The sequence below is a fragment of the Schistocerca serialis genome, chromosome 9, assembly GCF_023864345.2.
Source record: "Schistocerca serialis cubense isolate TAMUIC-IGC-003099 chromosome 9, iqSchSeri2.2, whole genome shotgun sequence".
NCBI classification, from domain to species: domain Eukaryota; kingdom Metazoa; phylum Arthropoda; class Insecta; order Orthoptera; family Acrididae; genus Schistocerca; species Schistocerca serialis.
The window spans coordinates 447,431,092-447,449,611 of NC_064646.1; positions in this window are offsets into that span (position 1 = coordinate 447,431,092).

Here is an 18,520-nt window from a genome sequence, read left to right on the forward strand (position 1 = left end):
CGTAGAATATTTTTACGGAACACCGCAAATTTTCAAAAAGAAGTGGTGACCTGACAACCTAAAAGCGTTTCGAAAATGGTAGCAAATTTGTACAGGAGCGAAAATCGTTTGTGGATGAGGAAATCGGGCAGTTAGAACCGGATTTCCAGAATCACATTGATGTATTTACACAGTCAACCAGAAGCGGTATCGGAAAGCTGGTGTACGAAATCCGGTTTTGAATGCCTCACGGCAACGTTGTGCCTGCTACACTCAGCTCAGTAACACACAAGCAACAGTATGTTCAGTGTCGGTGACCAGACTCCTGCTGGGACGACCGACAATCCTCACCTCAACTGAGGACCGCTGACGTCACTAGACCCACCAACTGGCTGCCGCATCGTGAGCGTGTGGAGGGGGAGAGAGGGCAGCAGGTGGCGTGCTGCTCCCCCAGCTGCGCTGGTCCTCCCTTCCACAGACAGACGGCGACCGTCGTTGGTCGCTGCCCTGAAACATTGAGAGAACACCAACACCAGGTGTCCTTTCCCCGCCATGACGACTTGGGAATGTCTGTCCATACAGACAGCCGCTTTGACTAACTTTATTTCAGACGATGACGAAAAACTTGTCAAAATTAACAATTAACTAAGTGCTGTTATTACTTGTATTGCCACTCATCAGTTGCAACTAAGAGCGACCCACTGGCTGGGAGGTAACTTTCCCAGTGACAACTACTCACTTTCCTAAACTAAACGGACAAAATGCTGCAGAAGCATACGAAGATAATTAAAGCAAATACCTGTGATCGCCAAAAACTAGTACGTCTTACTCCACTTCATTATATTTAGATTGTAAATTTGTAGTTTCTGAGTCGTTCGTCCCGGACAGCGAGAGACCAGGCTACCGTACTCTGTGGGTAGTAGAACTACATTAGTAATAGCAGCGGCTACTGCGTGACATAATGTGCCTAGTGACTAGAGAACATGTAATTTCAGAGTAGCTTGTGGGTTGGATATGTATTCTGTATGCTGAAACGAGTCTGTATGTATCTGATTCGTTGCGTACTTAATTATTGTCTTCCCTGTGTAATATCCGCTGAGAACAGGCCATGTGCAATACAAAAATATTAACAACTATAGAAGCTCTACGAGTGTTAGGTCCTGGCAATGAAAAGTCAAAGGGTACCCCATGGTCCAGCCAGGTGACAGCATATTGACGAACTATACTGATAACACCATAACCTATCATCATGGTGCATTCAGCACACATATCGACAATTATAGTAAAGCCAGCACTTCCCGGATAGTGAGAGAGAGAGAGAGAGAGTAGGACGAGAGGGGTAAAGAGAGAGTGTCACATCATGAAAAACCAATGGCAGGCCCCAGACGTAAAGTTTCACCACACAGGGAGAGACACCTCTCCCTCCATCCATCCAGTCCTCAGAAACATACTGAAGAGCAGTGCACAGTTGGAGTCGATAAGGTGGTGTGAGGCCTTCGGCGCCATTTCATGTCATGTCAGGGACAGGAAAGTCTAACAAACCTCGGAAGCAGGGCGATGCGAGCAGTGAGTCGGGGAAGTCAGAGAGACAGAGAGAAGCATGGGAGCAGCCAGGCAGAGCTAGGCAGAAGTAGCTGCAGTAGCATCAGCGCTGTTAATGAAATCATAAGAGAAGGGCCGAGGAAGTCTGTGTGTCTTGTAGTGGGTGTGGGCTCAGTTAATGCGACTGCCTCATCTCAGTCAGACAGAATAGTGCTAGCCAGTAACTCTCTCTGTAATAAGACTTGGAAAATTTGTGGGTATAGCTCCTCCAAAACAAGTAGAGCAAGAATATAAACTGTTTTCTGAATGAATTTAGAAGTCGCAAACACTTGTAATTGACAAAGAATCCTGTCGGAGGAACATCCGCAACTGAGCATTATAGCAGAGTTGGAAAATACCTCTATAGTTGTAAGGTTCTTCCAATTTCAAATGAAAGTACCTTTAAAACTGAAGCTGTATTTTCAACCTGTGCTACTTCGAGTTGATGTTATTTCAAATCAGTTTCCAGCGCTTACCTTTTGGAATTAGAGATTTACCATTTTAGCGAGATCAAGAATCCCTCCCACATTGGCAAACTCACACTTGGGACGCGACACCTGTTCTAAAATATATCTTAAAGCAGGCCGAAGGAAGAAGGAGTGCAGCGTCGGCTGATGTCTTGCAGTAAAAGGCGGTCATTTATGCAGATGATGACGATGTAATTTTCCATTGCTTGCAGAGACTGATAACTGTCACACCACCCTACAAAAATTGTATAATATGTTGTGATTCAACCCATCACATCTAACTCCCTCAGTCTTGCAGTCCCCTATGGGGGACATAACACATAACATTATTTGAATTTTTTTCCCTGAGCTCGTATGACGTTGGCAACACTGAAAATTGTTTTTAAAGGAATTTCAGGCGTGACAGAACCTCATGCAAGGGCAGTTGATCATCACTGTGCTGAATCACATTGTTGCAGGGAGAATAGAAAATGGCTGACTGAAGAAAGTTTGTTTTCAGAGGAGAGGCTCTTTGTAAGTTTTTTTTCTACTTTATTGTGTTTTAATCAATACAATTTATAAGGAATTATGTAAGTGGATGGTCAGAGAATAATTATTTAAAATTGTAATTTTAATAATTTTACAATTGTCTTGGAAAATGTATTGAAATTGGAGTGTGCCCTGTAGGGAACATCAGGACTTAGTGCAAAGTATAACATGATTTGCAACAAAATATATTTCATCTTTTTTTACAAAAATAATATTTCAATTGTTCATCTTACATTCTGTGGTAAATATCAGATTAATATTAATTAAGTTTCAAGGAACTGTAATCTACAGGTGAACAATTTTACAATTTTTAGGTCTAATTTCGAATTCTTTTTTCTGATTAAAAGGCATTTGAAGATTTTTTAAATGAATTATTTGATGGAGCTCTCTAATGATGTTGATGATGCTGATGATGAAGGTGATATCTGTAGAGTTCTAGATAACCATGTTAGTGATGAACAAGAATTAGATATAGCTAATAAAGATGAAGATGAATCTAAAGATAAAACGATAACAGGTCTGAAAGAATTTGCTCTACTCAATCTACCACCGACAGAACATTTTGGAAGAAGACTTTGGACTTTTTCCGCTTACCTCCTGCAACTGAACATGAGAACCAAGGAGCTGTCGGTGTGAACTTACCACCTCATGACTATGTGAGTAAATATCTGTTGGCAAATATTTTTAGCACCCTTACCAAATGTACAAACGGAAGGTATCTTAAAAATACTGCGAGAGAGCTGAAATGTACTGTAGATGAAATGAAAAGGTTTATCTCTGCAACAGTGATGATGTCATACTTGTGCTATCCCAGGATTATGATGTATGTGTACAAAAAGACTAGGGTGATAGGTATTGCTAAAAAAATTAGCTGTGACAGATATTTTACAATTACAAAACATCTGAAACTTGTTGATGATGATGAAGTGCCCCCGAAGTAAAACCAAAAATTCTGTTTTGGAAAATGTAACCTATTCTTGAAAGTGAACAGAATGGTTGCAGGTTGGACCCCAGGCCTACTAACGTTTCTATTGATTAACAGATCATTTCATTTTGGGGTCACAGTCCAACAAGACAAGTCATAAAATCGAAACCTAACCCTTGTAAAGTAAAGAATTTTGCACTGGCTTCAACTGATGTGCTCCCTTTAGATTTCTTCTTTTTTTCAAAGGAAAGATGGTCCTATAGTGATTGATGCTCAATATGAAAATCTGGATGTAGGTGGAAAAGCTGTTATAAATCTGACAGCCACTATTCCTCCGGGAGCGAACATGTACATGAACTGTTATTTCACATCGGAATTGCTTTTCAGACAAATTGCACAGTGAAGTTGAGTGTCAAGCTACTGGAACATTACAGAACTCCAGAATTCCAAAAGCTTCCACCTATCATTGAACAACGATATGAAGAAAAATGGTAGGAGATCCACTGACCAGATAGCGAGAAATAATGGCCAAGTTATCTCCATGTCCAGTAGAGAAGGGGTAAATCCAGTTGATGAATGTCGCCACTGGTGCAGGAAAGAAAAAAGTTACATTCAAGTGAACCAACCCACAATTGTAAGTACCAACAATTTAAATATGGGAGGCATTGACTTTCTCGACAGGCTCGTCAGCTTTTATATAATAAGTGTCAGAACTAAGAAATGGACTGTAAGAGTGATTACGCAATTCATTGATCTCACTATATGTGCTTCATGGCTAGAATACAGAAGTGATCAAGCTGTCTTGGGTACATTGGAGAATGAAGTTCTAGACCCCCCAGGTCAGAGAAAAGTATGCAGGATATCCGTAATGGAAAGGAAAGTTAGACTGGATGAGATATTTTTTTTAGCACACATGTTACAGCCAGATGCCGGCCTGTTGCCAGTAAGTTACGTTGCCCAGCGGTTGCGAAGTAGAGTGGACGCCACAGGGCCGTCAAACGGCTGAAAAGAGTAAACACAGCGGTTTGCATGGGGCAAGTTACAGCCAGAAGGGACCCACTGGGGGTGTTATGAGTACGTCACTCGGAGCAGCGAAGTAGCAAAACAGAGGCGCACAGCAGCGTATAAGCAGGTGCTGGTTTGCTGGCAAGGGAGATTCAAGTGTTGCAACTCTCCTGGAAGGCAGGGCATGTCACATCACCGGCTATATCCAGCAGCAGATGGAGCGCCAGCGTTCCAGTTCACAGTGGGTCGGTGGTTCGACCCTATGAGGCCAACGCAGGATCCGTAGCCAGCCAGCGGTGACCCACTCCACAGCTCGCTACCGTGGGCAATCTTCTGGGCTCCCAACACACTCCAGAGGCATCTCAATGTGAGGGCCACAGATTTGGATGTCGGATCACAGGGGCTTGTTCTCGCCACGATCTTAACCACGACGGCAAAGAAGCACACAGCGGGCCACACTGCGGCTGCCAGCGAGAGGCGCTGAGGCAACGGGAACGAAGGCCCTGAGTCGGCTGCCAGCGCATCCTGACGTCATCAAAACAACACAGCTGTACACGGCCGGCACACTGCACTACGTTGCATGGGATGCTGAGGTAGCCCTTCGACGCCAAGCTGTTTTGCAAACAGTGAAGTTGCGTCCATGGCATCACGGGACCCTGTGACGTAGACAGAGAGGAATGCAACACTGTAGCCGGGAGTAATAAAACACTTGAAGTTCACGGCTGAGTTTTAATGTGGCGCATCCTGACAGTTTCCATCCATAACCAACATTCCTCCACTGCACGTCAACATCTACATATGGCAGTGACCAGATACATTTGGTGTCAGAATAGCAGGCGTCATTTGTATATTACAACGTTCAAGCCCGTTGCCTGCATTACAGTCACAAAATGTGGTGAGTGTTGACCAGTATTTCTTTTTGAGTGTTGGACGTTTTCTTTCTTTGCGTTGTCAGAGTAAGTGTTAGTGTGTTTGTGGCAGTGAGATTCTTTTCTTTCGTGGCATTTTTGTATTGGGTTGAGTATGATGTTTTATTTATCTCCTCCTATTACGTCATGGCATAAACATAAGATGAGGTATTGAACTGTATGAAGTCAGTATATTTTTGTAGTTAAATGTTTGATTCTGTTTGACTTTATAGGTTGAATTGGGACTAACTGGGAACAAAAGCAACACAATGGCAGAGTCAGGGATGCAAGGTGTGTCGGAACCAGAAGCGGTGCAGATTTTGTTGGAAAAGGTAGCACAATTGACAGCGGACAATACGCAATTGAGAAGTGAATATCATCTAGGAGTGGGCGAGAAACCGCATCTGATCAGTTGTTGTTGCCTAGGGTGCCACAGCAGGATATTGATCCAGTTGCCACGAGTTGGATTACTCTATTTTCTGGCAAGGCATCTGAGGATGTGCGTTCGTTTGTGGAAGACTAGGAAACTTCAGCTGTGATGAGTGGTTGATCTGATGAACAGTTGTTACATGTAGCCAAGATTAGGTTAACAGGTGAAGCGAAGACATATTTAATGTGTTCTCAGGCCTTAAGGAAGGCAAGGCAGTTTAAGCAGTTGGAGGAGGGGCTTTTACAGAGGTACAAGAAACAGAATAGCCCTTAGTACTTTAGGGAGAGGCTGAGTACAATGACGAAGAGACAGGGAAGACGGTAGAGAAATTTGCGGACAGAATACGAGAAATTAACGAGTATACTTACAAGTTGGGTCAGAGCGATGAAGCGAATGGTGTTCTGTTGCAGGAGGCAGAGCAACGGGCACTTGAAGTGTTTTTGAGGGGGTTACCGGCGCATATGGCGCGGAAAGTGCTAGAAGGGACTCCGAAAGATTTGTATTCGGCCATTCATCTGGCAATCCAGTGTGAAGAAAAAGACGTGGCAACGGGGGTACCTGATAGACAAACAGTGTTTACAGCGTGTATCAAATGTTATTAGTATGGTCGTACTATGCAGAGGTGGAATGTTCAGTAGTAGGAGCCCTAAAAACTACAAAGTTTAAGATTTTGTTGGACACAGGGGCGCAAGTGTCAGTGGCGACTAAGAGTTTAATGGGATGAAGGAAGTTAGAACAACCCCCTTATAGGTTGCATGGAGTGGAGGATAAGGAGGTCACACCTTTGGGGTCAGTGATAGTTGACTTTCGCATATTGAAAGTCCGATTTGACGAATGCATGGAGGTAGTACCAGGGGTAAGCGAGGGCTACGACATGACCCTAGGAGTAGATTTCTTGCATCAACATCATGCCAAAATTGACTGTGGACGACGAACTGTGGAACTTGCTAGAATGTTATTTCAGCTAGGGGAAACTGTTGTCGATGCAGAGTTGTCGCGAGGAGTGTTCAACGCAATGAACAAACCAATTGAGCCACGTACATTAGCATTAAGGCTTAATTCGCATGAATGTGGGTCTAGCGGCACCGGGAAGTCGCTTTGGGTAAGTGTAGAGTCAAGTCTACCAGTGGTTACGTTATGTGTTATTGAACCATTGGTGGTTAATGAAGTTTTGAATCCATTAGGTTGTTTTGTGAAATGTAGTATTGTACGCGTAAAAGAGGGAAACGGCGGGCGAGTAGTCAAAAATGGTTCAAGTGGCTCTGAGCACTATGGAACTTAACTTCTAAGGTCATCAGTCACCTAGAACTTAGAACTACTTAAATCTGACTAACCTAAGGACATCACACACATTCATGCCCCAGACAGGGTTCGAAGCTGCGACCTTAGTGGTCGCGCGCTTCCAGACTGTAGCGCCTAGAACCGCTGGGCCAACCCGGCCGGCGGCGAGTAGTCCCCGTGAACGTGGATAATTTTAGGGCTGTAATCGCGAATTTGGGAAAAAGGAGTTTTAATAGCAAATTTGGATGTACCAGATGTCAAAGACTGGTGTTAGAGAGATAGGCGTAGCGATCAACCACTAGCTGCCGATTGAACTGCATTGCGTGACAAAGTTAAGCATTTGAAATGAGGAGAAAAAGAGCATATGGAAGAATTGTTGTGGGATTGTAAGGATTTGTTTTTTCCACGAGAGCTGTTATCAACAACTCCATTAGTTCCACATAGGATACCAACAAGGAACGAAGCACCTTTTTACTGTAAACCATACGGAATACTGAGGTATTTGCAGCCACCGATTGCGGAGGATTTCATTGATCAGCAGCTTGCGGACGGGATTACAGAGCATAGTAATAGTCGCTGGGAGTGGGCATTGTCGTTGTGCCTAAAAAATCTATGGATAGAACTAAGAAGTAAGGCTCTGTTGTAACTATCGACACCCAAATAACAAGACAGTAACGTACTCATACCCCATCCCAAACATATCAGAGACTTTGGATCACTTAGTACAGTGCCAGTTCATCTCTAAAGTGGATGTGTCAAGTGGTTACCATCAGTTAGAGGTGGCTCCAGAGGGTCGTTCAAAACCTACTTTCTCTACTCCTGGAGGCCATTACCAGTACATCAGAATGCCATTCGTTTTGAAAAACGCTCCGGCAACATTTCAGAGGTTGTTAGTGTGTTAAGGGGTTTGAAACCACGTCAGTGTCTTGTCTGTTTGGACGACATTACAGGACATTATAGCGTTTTCAAGTAGTATGGAGCAGCATAGATAGCGGTTAAGGGAAGTCTTTATGAGGTTAAGAGCAGTTCGTTTGACGTTGAGCCTGGAGAAGAGACTTTTGCATTGGAAGAAGTGAAATATTCAGGTCATATCATCAGTAAGGACAGATTACAATCAGATCTGAGGTTGGTACAGGCTATAAGGGATTTTCGGGACCGAAAACAGTTAAGGAAGTGCAATCATTCTTCGGAATTTACAATTTCTGTCGAAAGTTCGTGAAGGGCTTTGCAGATTTAACACGGTCATTGATGCGATTGTTAGGGATGGGTGTGAAATTTGGGTGGTCAGAAGAGTCTCAGAAAGCGTTTGACAAACTGGAAGAAGTGATAACATCAAGCCGGGTTCTTGGGTTTCCAGATTTTGAAAAGGAATTTATTCTAGCATGCGATGCATCGAATCAAGCATTAGGGTGCGTTCTTAGTCAGGAAATCGATGGGAAAGAACATCTTGTAGCCCACGTGACTAGGCAGTTTAATGCAGCAGAGAGGGATTACTCAACAATAGAGAGGGAGATGCTTAGTGTAATCTATGGAATCACATATTTTAAATGTTATTTATATGGGAGAAGATTTCGGGTAGTGACAGATCATGCTGCACTGAAGTGGTTGTTGGGGTTGAAGGATCCGTCCACTAAAGCCGTTAGGTGGGCTGTGAGGCTTAGTGAATTGGACTACGAGGTGGTGCAAAAACCTGGCAATACGCACGGTAATGCGGATGCACTGAGTAGAAAGGTGGCAAAAGTAGAAGTCATAGGTTATGATCTAGCAGTATGGCAAGAATTATAGGTCGCTGACAACGGTTGTAAATTGTATCGGACACAGCCACAATTTAATATGTACGACAGTCTTCTGCGCTGAGAAACGAAATTAGGGCCAAGGATAGTAGTGCCAGCGAAGCTGAGAGGTAAGGTTTTAAAAGAAGCACATGATCACGTGTTATCTGATCATGGTGGGAGTAGAGCAACGAATAGGAGAATTGCGGAGAGGTATTGGTGGAGAGGTAGGAAAGTAGATGTGGATCAGTATGTCAAGAATTGTATACCATGTGCACAAAGAGGAGATTTGAGTTGGAAACGGATACAGCTACAACGACTGCCGGAAGCGACGTGTCCATTTTCTGTGTTAGGAATTTATGTCTCAGGACATTTCAGTCGAACACCATCGGGGAACAGATTCGTTCTGACAAAAATAGACCATTTTTAGGGGTATGCAGACATGGTGGCTATACCAAATCAACAGGCAGACATGGTCGCCCAAGTGTTAATAAACTATATTTTGAAGATTGGTGTACTGGAGACAGTAATTGCTGACCAAGGGACCAACTTCATGTGGGATTTAATGAAGGAACTGTGTAAATTGTTGGAACATAAAGAAGTTGAGGACGAGTGTGTTGCATCCACAGGCGAACGGAAGGGTAGATCGGGTACACAGAACAATCGGGAAGATGCTGCGTTTTCATGTGGATTCTCATCACCGTCAGTGGGACTAGTATTTGAAGCATATTGTATGTACATACAATGCAAAAGTCCATACCAATACCGGTTTGTCTCCATATGAGGTAGTGTAAGGCGAAAAATTCTGTCACCGTTTGATTTAGTGAAGCTACAGAAAGTAAGGACTGGTGAATCTATAAGTCAATTCACGAGGACAATTCAGGATGTTTGGGAACGAGTACAAAAAACGAATACGTAGGCTTTGGAAACGTAGAAAGACACAGTGAAGTGGAAAAGGAAGTTTACCGCACTATAGAGTAGGGCAATGGGTAATGCTATCCAGCTCCTATACGCCAAAAGGGGAAACGAAGAAGTTCGTCACGAGGTATCAAGGGCCATTCCAAGTAATTGAAACCACATCCCCCGTTAATGTTAAGCTTCAGCTGTCAACTAGAACAACGAGAGTACACATTGGGTGGTCGTGGCCATTTAAGTGTTGTCCAGATGTGATTCCAGGCACGTCCCAGGAAGGAAAGAGGAGGAAAGAGAGAGTGGAGAGAGGTGTTAAGGCCTGGAAGATAGAGTACAGCATGATGTACCTTATGCTTTGCGTTGCAGAAAGTAGTAGAGTAGTTTTACTTTTTTGTTTTCTTGTTGTGTATCATTGGGTTTACATAGATTAATTAGTCATTGTATTTTCATATGTTGTATGTGTTTTCGAGTATTGTGAGCCTGCTGGGGACAGCAGTCTTTTCGAAGAGGAAGGAAGGGTAATGTTGATCCCTGTCCTCAGGTCACTGAAAAGGGGAGCTTGGAGCAAGTTTGTAGAAGTAAAAACTGAGGAGGTATTGCTGATCTCGGCAGTTAACAGCTGTAATACGATATATTTAAATGCTTTTACTAATTAACACTGTTTACAAAGGGAAAAACAAGTAACAAAACAAAATAGTATTTAATGTTTACAGCAGAGAAGTTCACCCAACGTAGGCCAAGTTAATATATCATTCCAGAAGGATGACACACTTTCACTTTCAGGAACATATCGTACACATTGTTTAATGTCTTCCATTTTCTTCACCCCCAATAGGTACTTTCGTATCCTTTTAACACTTTTCATCTGGCAACTGTGGTTTCTTCCTTTGGTCAAATTTCAAGGAGAAGTTATTGGTCTGAAGCCCATTAATGAATTCCATTGCTTTCACAACTCTTGATAGTGATGATTTATAGTGGAAATGATGAAAGTTTCAAGTATTTAGTGGAACCTTATCAGGACTTGGAATACCTCGTTTCGATATTTCAATAAAAAAGCAAGTCTTCTTATAAATTGATGGCCAACACTTCTTCAAGTCTACTATTTTATCTCCATCCACTAAATGCACGACGAAATTACAGATTGCAGTTAATGTACGCACCATTAATTCATGAATCGTGTACATTCTCTCTACTCTCTTGAGATGTCTCATTATTACCTCAAACAGCCTATCACATGGTAGGAATGAATGACCGTGGACAGGGTAAAAATTTTCAGTATTTTGAAATCGGTCTAACTTCACACGCACTAAATACCGGTAGATCATTGTGTTGTGTTTATTCTGTCCCGGGCTGTTGTCGGAAAACGAAAGTAAATTTAAAAAAAAATGGTTCAAATGGCTCTGAGCACTATGGGGCTTATCATCTGAGATCATCAGTCACCTAGTACTTAGAACCACTTAAACCTAAGGATATCACACACATCCATGCCCGAGGCAGGATTCGAACCTGCGACCGTAGCGGTCGCGCCGTTCCAGACTGAAGCGCCTAGAACCGCTCGGCGACACCGGCCGGCTAGGTTTTTCACATCTTGGGCTATGTATTCATTGATGTAGCTTGACAGAAAAGGACAAATTCAATTAGGTCCTCTCTTCGAATTCCACCCGTGATTGAGGTAAAAAACATATGACCTCGTATGTGGATTATGTATACAAAATACTGCAACAGGCAACTGGCGCAAGTAGAAGAGCTCTTGCACTGGAACACGAGGAAGTTGAACATTTTGTATGTAGATGTAGTCGAAACATAAAGCAGTATTTCTAGCATTAGTCTCTGACTGTCTTTTCCCGTTTTGGAGAACGTCATAAAACTTCTCAGATCTTTGCATATGGACAATCTTCTCTGCTACTGCTGCTCGTTTTGCTACTTCTTTGAGTGTTTTTTACTTCATCTTTACCGTCAACTCTTCACAGGTGCAGCAAGTGTCTACCTTAGGTCTTCCGAAAGCGCGAGAAAAGTTTTCAGGAAAAATCTTATTATAGTACTCGTGTTTCACTGGCGAGTTAGAATGTTTGGCAATAAAAAGTTGGTGCATTTTTTTGCACACGTAGTTCACAGTCAAGGTAGTGCATAGTGCGGCTACCATAATGACTTTCCTTAGTGGGAATGATCTGGTGTGATCCGTAATTTTGACAATTTCCTCTGGCGGAATAACGTTAACACTCTTACAATTCCCTCTTCCGTTTTTCGGTGCCTGCCCACTACACAGCAGTTTGCGAATTCTTTTAGCTCTCGCATCAGTTACTGCATATATACTTCGAAAAACGTTTCTACATACTTCAAATGGTTTGTCTCCAGCGCGGACACAGTAGCTAAAAGATTTTTCATGCCTTCACCTCTTCTCACTTCTTGGGCGGTGTTTTTTGACATCACTATCTGTTATCAGTCTTTGCAGGAAAAGGTCATGGTCATTCTTGCATTCTATGTTCAGAAAATTTGCTAAAGCTTGAATGATGTTGTCTTCTGCAATAATACTAAAACAGCTTCTTCGACACTTGCAGTCTTCTCCTGTCACCTTTTTCGGAACTTCTTTGCCTCTATAATTCACATGTTCCTCTCCATGAATTTTAGCTTTCTTCATAACATTTCTTTGATATTTCGAAGAGTGTTTTACCCTTTTCTTCTCATAACTGCTAGTACACACCACTTCATTCAATTTCACAAGAATACTAAAATCAACAATGCCAATTTCTTCCGTACAGTTGTACCACACTTAACTGTAATGACAACAGTTGACAAGAAAGCCGGCCGGGGTGGCCGTGCGGTTCTAGGCGCTACAGTCTGGAACCGCAGGTTCGAATCCTGCCTCGGGCATGGATGTGTGTGGTGTCCTTAGGTTAGTTAGGTTTAAGTAGTCCTAAGTTCTAGGGGACTGATGACCTCAGAAGTTAAGTTCCATAGTGCTCAGAGCCATTTGAACCATTTTTTTTTTTTTTTTACACGAAAAATAACCGAAGTCCTGGACTTCGGATGTTCCCGCACTCAGCTCAAACTTCCTACCTCTGTTTGAACGTCAAAAAACGATGACTTTGGCTGTTTTCATGCACGCTCTTGTGGAGCTACATGCAGAGTATGCATTTTTTGCCTTTAATTCAGTTTTCACCAAAATAAGACTTAGGAGGTTTTTGCAATCATCGATTGAATTGCATTTTAGAGACCAGATGTTGACAATCGGATTATTACCTGTTGAACAGACTGCCAAGCTCTCGGCAATCCTCTAATCAAACTATTCAACCCATTTCTGAGTTATATTCTACGAGGGCAGTTCAATAAGTAATGCAACACATTTTTTTTCTCGGCCAATTTTTGTTGAAAAAACGGGAAATTTCTTGTGGAATATTTTCAAACATTCCCGCTTCGTATCGTATAGTTTCATTGACTTCCGACAGGTCGCAGCGCTGTACGGAGCTGTTAAAATGGCGTCTGTAACGGATGTGCGTTGCAAACAACGGGCAGTGATCGAGTTTCTTTTGGCGAAAAACCAGGGCATCTCAGATATTCATAGGCGCTTGCAGAATGTCTACGGTGATCTGGCAGTGGACAAAAGCACGGTGAGTCGTTGGGCAAAGCGTGTGTGATCATCGCCGCAAGGTCAAGCAAGACTGTCTGATCTCCCGCGTGCGGGCCGGCCGTGCACAGCTGTGACTCCTGCAATGGCGGAGCGTGCGAACACACTCGTTCGAGATGATCGACGGATTACCATCAAACAACTCAGTGCTCAACTTGACTTCTCTGTTGGTAGTGCTGTCACAATTGTTCACCAGTTGGGATATTCAAAGGTTTGTTCCCGCTGGGTCCCTCGTTGTCTAACCGAACACCATAAAGAGCAAAGGAGAGCCATCTGTGCGGAATTTGTTGCTCGTCATGTGGCTGAGGGTGACAATTTCTTGTCAAAGATTGTTACAGGCGATGAAACATGGGTTCATCACTTCGAACCTGAAACAAAACGGCAATCAATGGAGTGGCGCCACACCCACTCCCCTACCAAGAAAAAGTTTAAAGCCATACCCTCAGCCGGTAAAGTCATGGTTACAGTCTTCTGGGACGCTGAAGGGGTTATTCTGTTCGATGTCCTTCCCCATGGTCAAACGATCAACTCTGAAGTGTATTGTGCTACTCTTCAGAAATTGAGGAAACGACTTCAGCGTGTTCGTAGGCACAAAAATCTGAACGAACTTCTCCTTCTTCATGACAACGCAAGACCTCACACAAGTCTTCGCACCCGAGAGGAGCTCACAAAACTTCAGTGGACTGTTCTTCCCCATGCACCCCACAGCCCCGATCTCGCACCGTCGGATTTCCATATGTTTGGCCCAATGAAGGACGCAATCCGTGGGAGGCACTACGCGGATGATGAAGAAGTTATTGATGCAGTACGACGTTGGCTCCGACATCGACCAGTGGAATGGTACCGTGCAGGCATACAGGCCCTCATTTCAAGGTGGCGTAAGGCCGTAGCATTGAATGGAGATTACGTTGAAAATAGTGTTGTGTAGCTAAAAGATTGAGGAATAACCTGGTGTATTTCAATCCTGAATAAAACAACCCCTGTTTCAGAAAAAAAATGTGTTGCATTACTTATTGAACTGCCCTCGTACGTAAGTTCATCATGCTGAATGATCTGTTCCAGTCAGTGTCTGTAGTCGTTGCGAACTTCCATAACAGAATCTCTACAAACTACCAGGAGTTGTTACAATCGTACATGTCCAAGGATTATATTTATCGAACTGATTTGAACGAATTAGATCCATGCAACGAGACACGTTGTTTACGGCCGGGAAATGTGTGCTTTGGCGTTGAAGCAAGGAAAATGTTAGACCAAGTTGAAATTTTCAACAACTTGCATAGAATTTCTAATGGATGGCTGTAAGGAAATTAAGAAACGCTTCAATTTTTCGCATCGCGTTCTTAAACTACTGACTTATCTTAATCCTGCGAAGCAGTGTTAAAACAAGAGGCACGCTGGCAAGTTTGCTATCGTTGATGGAAGCCTTGCCTCCTGTTGTATCCACTGACAAATGCCAAATAATCGATAATGTGTTGCGCCAATTACCATCGTTTGAGCTCCCGGCAGATAATGAAATAAAAAGTTCAGTGGATTTTTTTTGGTCGAAATTGATGGCTTGCGAAGAAGGCGACCAAGGAATGAGTTTCAAAAATTTATCTAGACTTGTCTTATATGTTATTTCACTTCCGCACTCGAATACTGATATTAAACGCTCATTCAGACAAATAAATTTCTAAAAGCGAAAACACGATATTGGTTCAAATGGTTCTTAGCACTATCGGACTTAACATCTGAGGTCATCAGTCCCCTAGACTTAGAACTACTTAAACCTAACTAACCTAAGGACATCACACACATCCATGCCCGACGCGGGATTCGAACCTGCTAACATAGCAGCAGCGCGATTCTAGACTGAAGCGTCCAGAACCGCTCGGCCACAACGGCCGGCGGAAACACGGTATTAAGTAGTGAATATAGACGTGTGAAACTAGCACTATTACAAAGAAAGTAAACAACAGCTGAACGCAACTTTGGTAAAATTCGTGATTTGTATTCTGCCACAGATGTGGAAGAATCTGATAGCATTTTAATGCTTTACGAGTCTTAAGTTCCAAAACAGTGACATTTAGTTAGTAAAAATGACTGTTACATCAAAGAAATAAATGTTTATTCTATAATTGTTCCTATTGTTGCCAAACCTTCGAAGCTTTTATGGTGTTTGCATAAATATTTTTATTTTCTGCGTGTTTGAATATAAAATAAATATTAACATAAGCATAAAAAAATTGCCAGTGGTTTCATTTGGCACCGCATTTTCCTTCCATTTCCTCACAAATTCAACATGTACAGGTTATTGAATAAAAGTACCGTTTTTCGAGCGAGTATTAAATTTTGCCCGTTAAGTAAACTGAAAGTTGGGTATACTGATGTGTTTTTCTTTTTTATGTGTATACGTTTTAATCTCAGTGGTGGAGAGAAGATAGCTTCGGCTACATGTGTAAAATCTTCGCCAATTACGACGGCGAGAAGGTGGTAACTATAAGGTGCTCACTTTCTGTGCAACCCTCCACCCCATAGTTCTTATCGTAACAGATATCAGAAAGTTTCGTGGGCCTCACAACCGTAGCCAGTATTCACGATTTAACACTGCACCCAGCATTTTGGTTTTTGCATTGGTAACAGCGTTGTATTTTTGGCGTGTTGATTTGCATCCTTCGAAGAAAATGAGTTAAGTTATTCAAATAAAAGCGCTGCTCAATTACTTCAAACTTAGGGCGCAGAACAAGTACATCAAATGTTTAGTGCTACCTGTGAACAGCGTTCAGTTCCTAAGAATGGTGGAAATCTTCTCCCCTCGACCTTCCATTCTCTCGCCGGCATTTGCTTTTCCTTTTCGTCTCGACTCATTCATCGAAACCGAGGACCATAGGCGAACGGGTCGCGTCTTATATTCTGTCGATACGTGTGGGGAAACGTGTGAGAGGAAATGCTGGTGTAATCCAGGTTCGGCGCTGCCAATCGACAATGTGCGTGCGATTGATACGCCTAGCGCCTCTCGTACCGATCAGCTGTTATGGTTTAGGTTTACACTGAGCTAATACAAATTCGTGAAAAGGCATTATCGCGACCATCGCCTGCAAGTGCATAACTACATCATAGTAAGGAATGCAACACTTATTTCCGTAATGTAATTGTTGTGTCATAACTGTTAGGTCACTGGCGCTGGAAACACTGGGAAAAAGAAGAGAGTGGACACAGAGTGTTTTGGAAAGAGCCGCCATGCAACGGAACTTAACCAGGGCCAGCGCACAACTTTTCACGGAGCAGTTTTATACATCACGCACAAAACATTAAATTCTAGTTCAAAGAAATCTCTGTTGATTCGAAAACAGTAGCATATTTTACAAGAGAGAGAGTACACACAAACAGATTTGACACTCGGTGTTTTGTATTATGATCATTATGCTGATAAGTACGTTACGACAATTTTACGCTCCCGCTACGATAACTGCCTGGTTTCAGGTCGTGAACACTGGTTCAAACCAATTCGAAGCACAATCATTTAAGCGAAAACTATGATTTTCTCCAACCACTTGGTAATCCCAGGCTCCTTCAATTGCAGCCAAGTGCAGTTCACCGTCTCCTGCTGAATTTGGCCGGAAAAATGAAGTTACACTTCTGGAAGACACACCTGCAATTTCTGCTTCTGATGTTTACTTGAATTTACATGTAGCTCAACATCGCTCTCCCCTCCACGACACACCCAAAACTCGGTGTTACAAATGGTGCAATGAACATCAGATTCGGACCGCGTTTCCTTTACGAATGTGTACGAACGATAAAAGATAAAGTAAAAAGACTTGGTATTTGTTGACGTATCCCTAATTATCGGGAGTTAATTTAAAGTTCTCTATAAACTGCAAGTCCTCTACCATGGACTAAGGTACTTACTTTTCTTGCAACGCATCAGTGACCACACACTTTCGTTTCGCTATCTTGAATCTCTCACGGAACTTCCGAAACAATGCGCATCACACTCCATGTGTCAAGGAGTCAGTTATGGAATGGAATCGAATTGTCGAAGCGAAGCGCGGGAAAAAGGTTAATGTCGACAATGTGGCCGTTTAGGTGATTTGTTTTTTGTAACGAATTTAGTCCATCGATAATATAACTTTCGTTCTCAGCAGTTACTGAGATAAATATTTAAATATTATGAACCAAAACATATAGATTAAAAAATAAATGCTACTTTCTAACAAAACGGGATAAAGAGGCGTCCCGACAAATCCATGTGGACAGCGGGACCGCAGGTTGAAAAATGGTAGTGCCCCATTCCAAATGGGATGTGTGGTCACTTTACTTAAGCAACGATCACTTTAAATATCATGAAATGATCGTTGTAGCAAGCAGAAATCTACAGATACCAGTCTGTGAATGCTGACCCCTACTTTGACCGTAGCCGAGGTTGGAATATTACTACACATTGGTCAGCGGCCCTGAAGATGGCGCAATAAATCGCCGAAACTTGTAGCCCAATAAAATTAGACTTAGGAAATTAGACGGCTGAAAGGTGTTTAACTTCACATTCTGCACTGAGCAGCCGAGTCCCGTAATCATCCCTGAAAATACAAAATTGTTGAGGCTTTCGTGGCCACTTGTTGACAAATTGCCTACTGGCTTCTGTCTCGGGTTCTTCGGCCGACGTTCATCTAATGATTTTTCTGACGTTTCGCCAGCACGAGTGGCTGGCATTGTCAAAGCTTCACCCTCCATTGCCGGTGGTGAACTGGAGCCGAGCTCGCGGGCGTAGACTGTATGTACCTGGCGCGCCAACGTCCGAGGGCTTCTCCGCGGTCATTTCCGGTGCGGTTCTCTTGCTACCTGCGACGGTCGTTCGCTGCAGTACGGGAAGCCAGGATCCGTTTACGTTAAGGCTTTCCTCTTTCTTGTTCAAACTGTTCGCGTGTGTTTGTATTTCCACAGCTTCTCTGAACAAGCGCGTGTGATAGTGCTTCTCTACAGCCAGAATTTCCGTGTCGGCGAATTTTATTACGTGGTCGGTCTCATTCAGTGCGTGCTCTGCCACGGCCGATTTCTCCACCTGCCCCAACCTGCAATGTCGCTTGTGCTCTTTGATCCTGGTGTTAATGGATCGTCCAGTCATTCC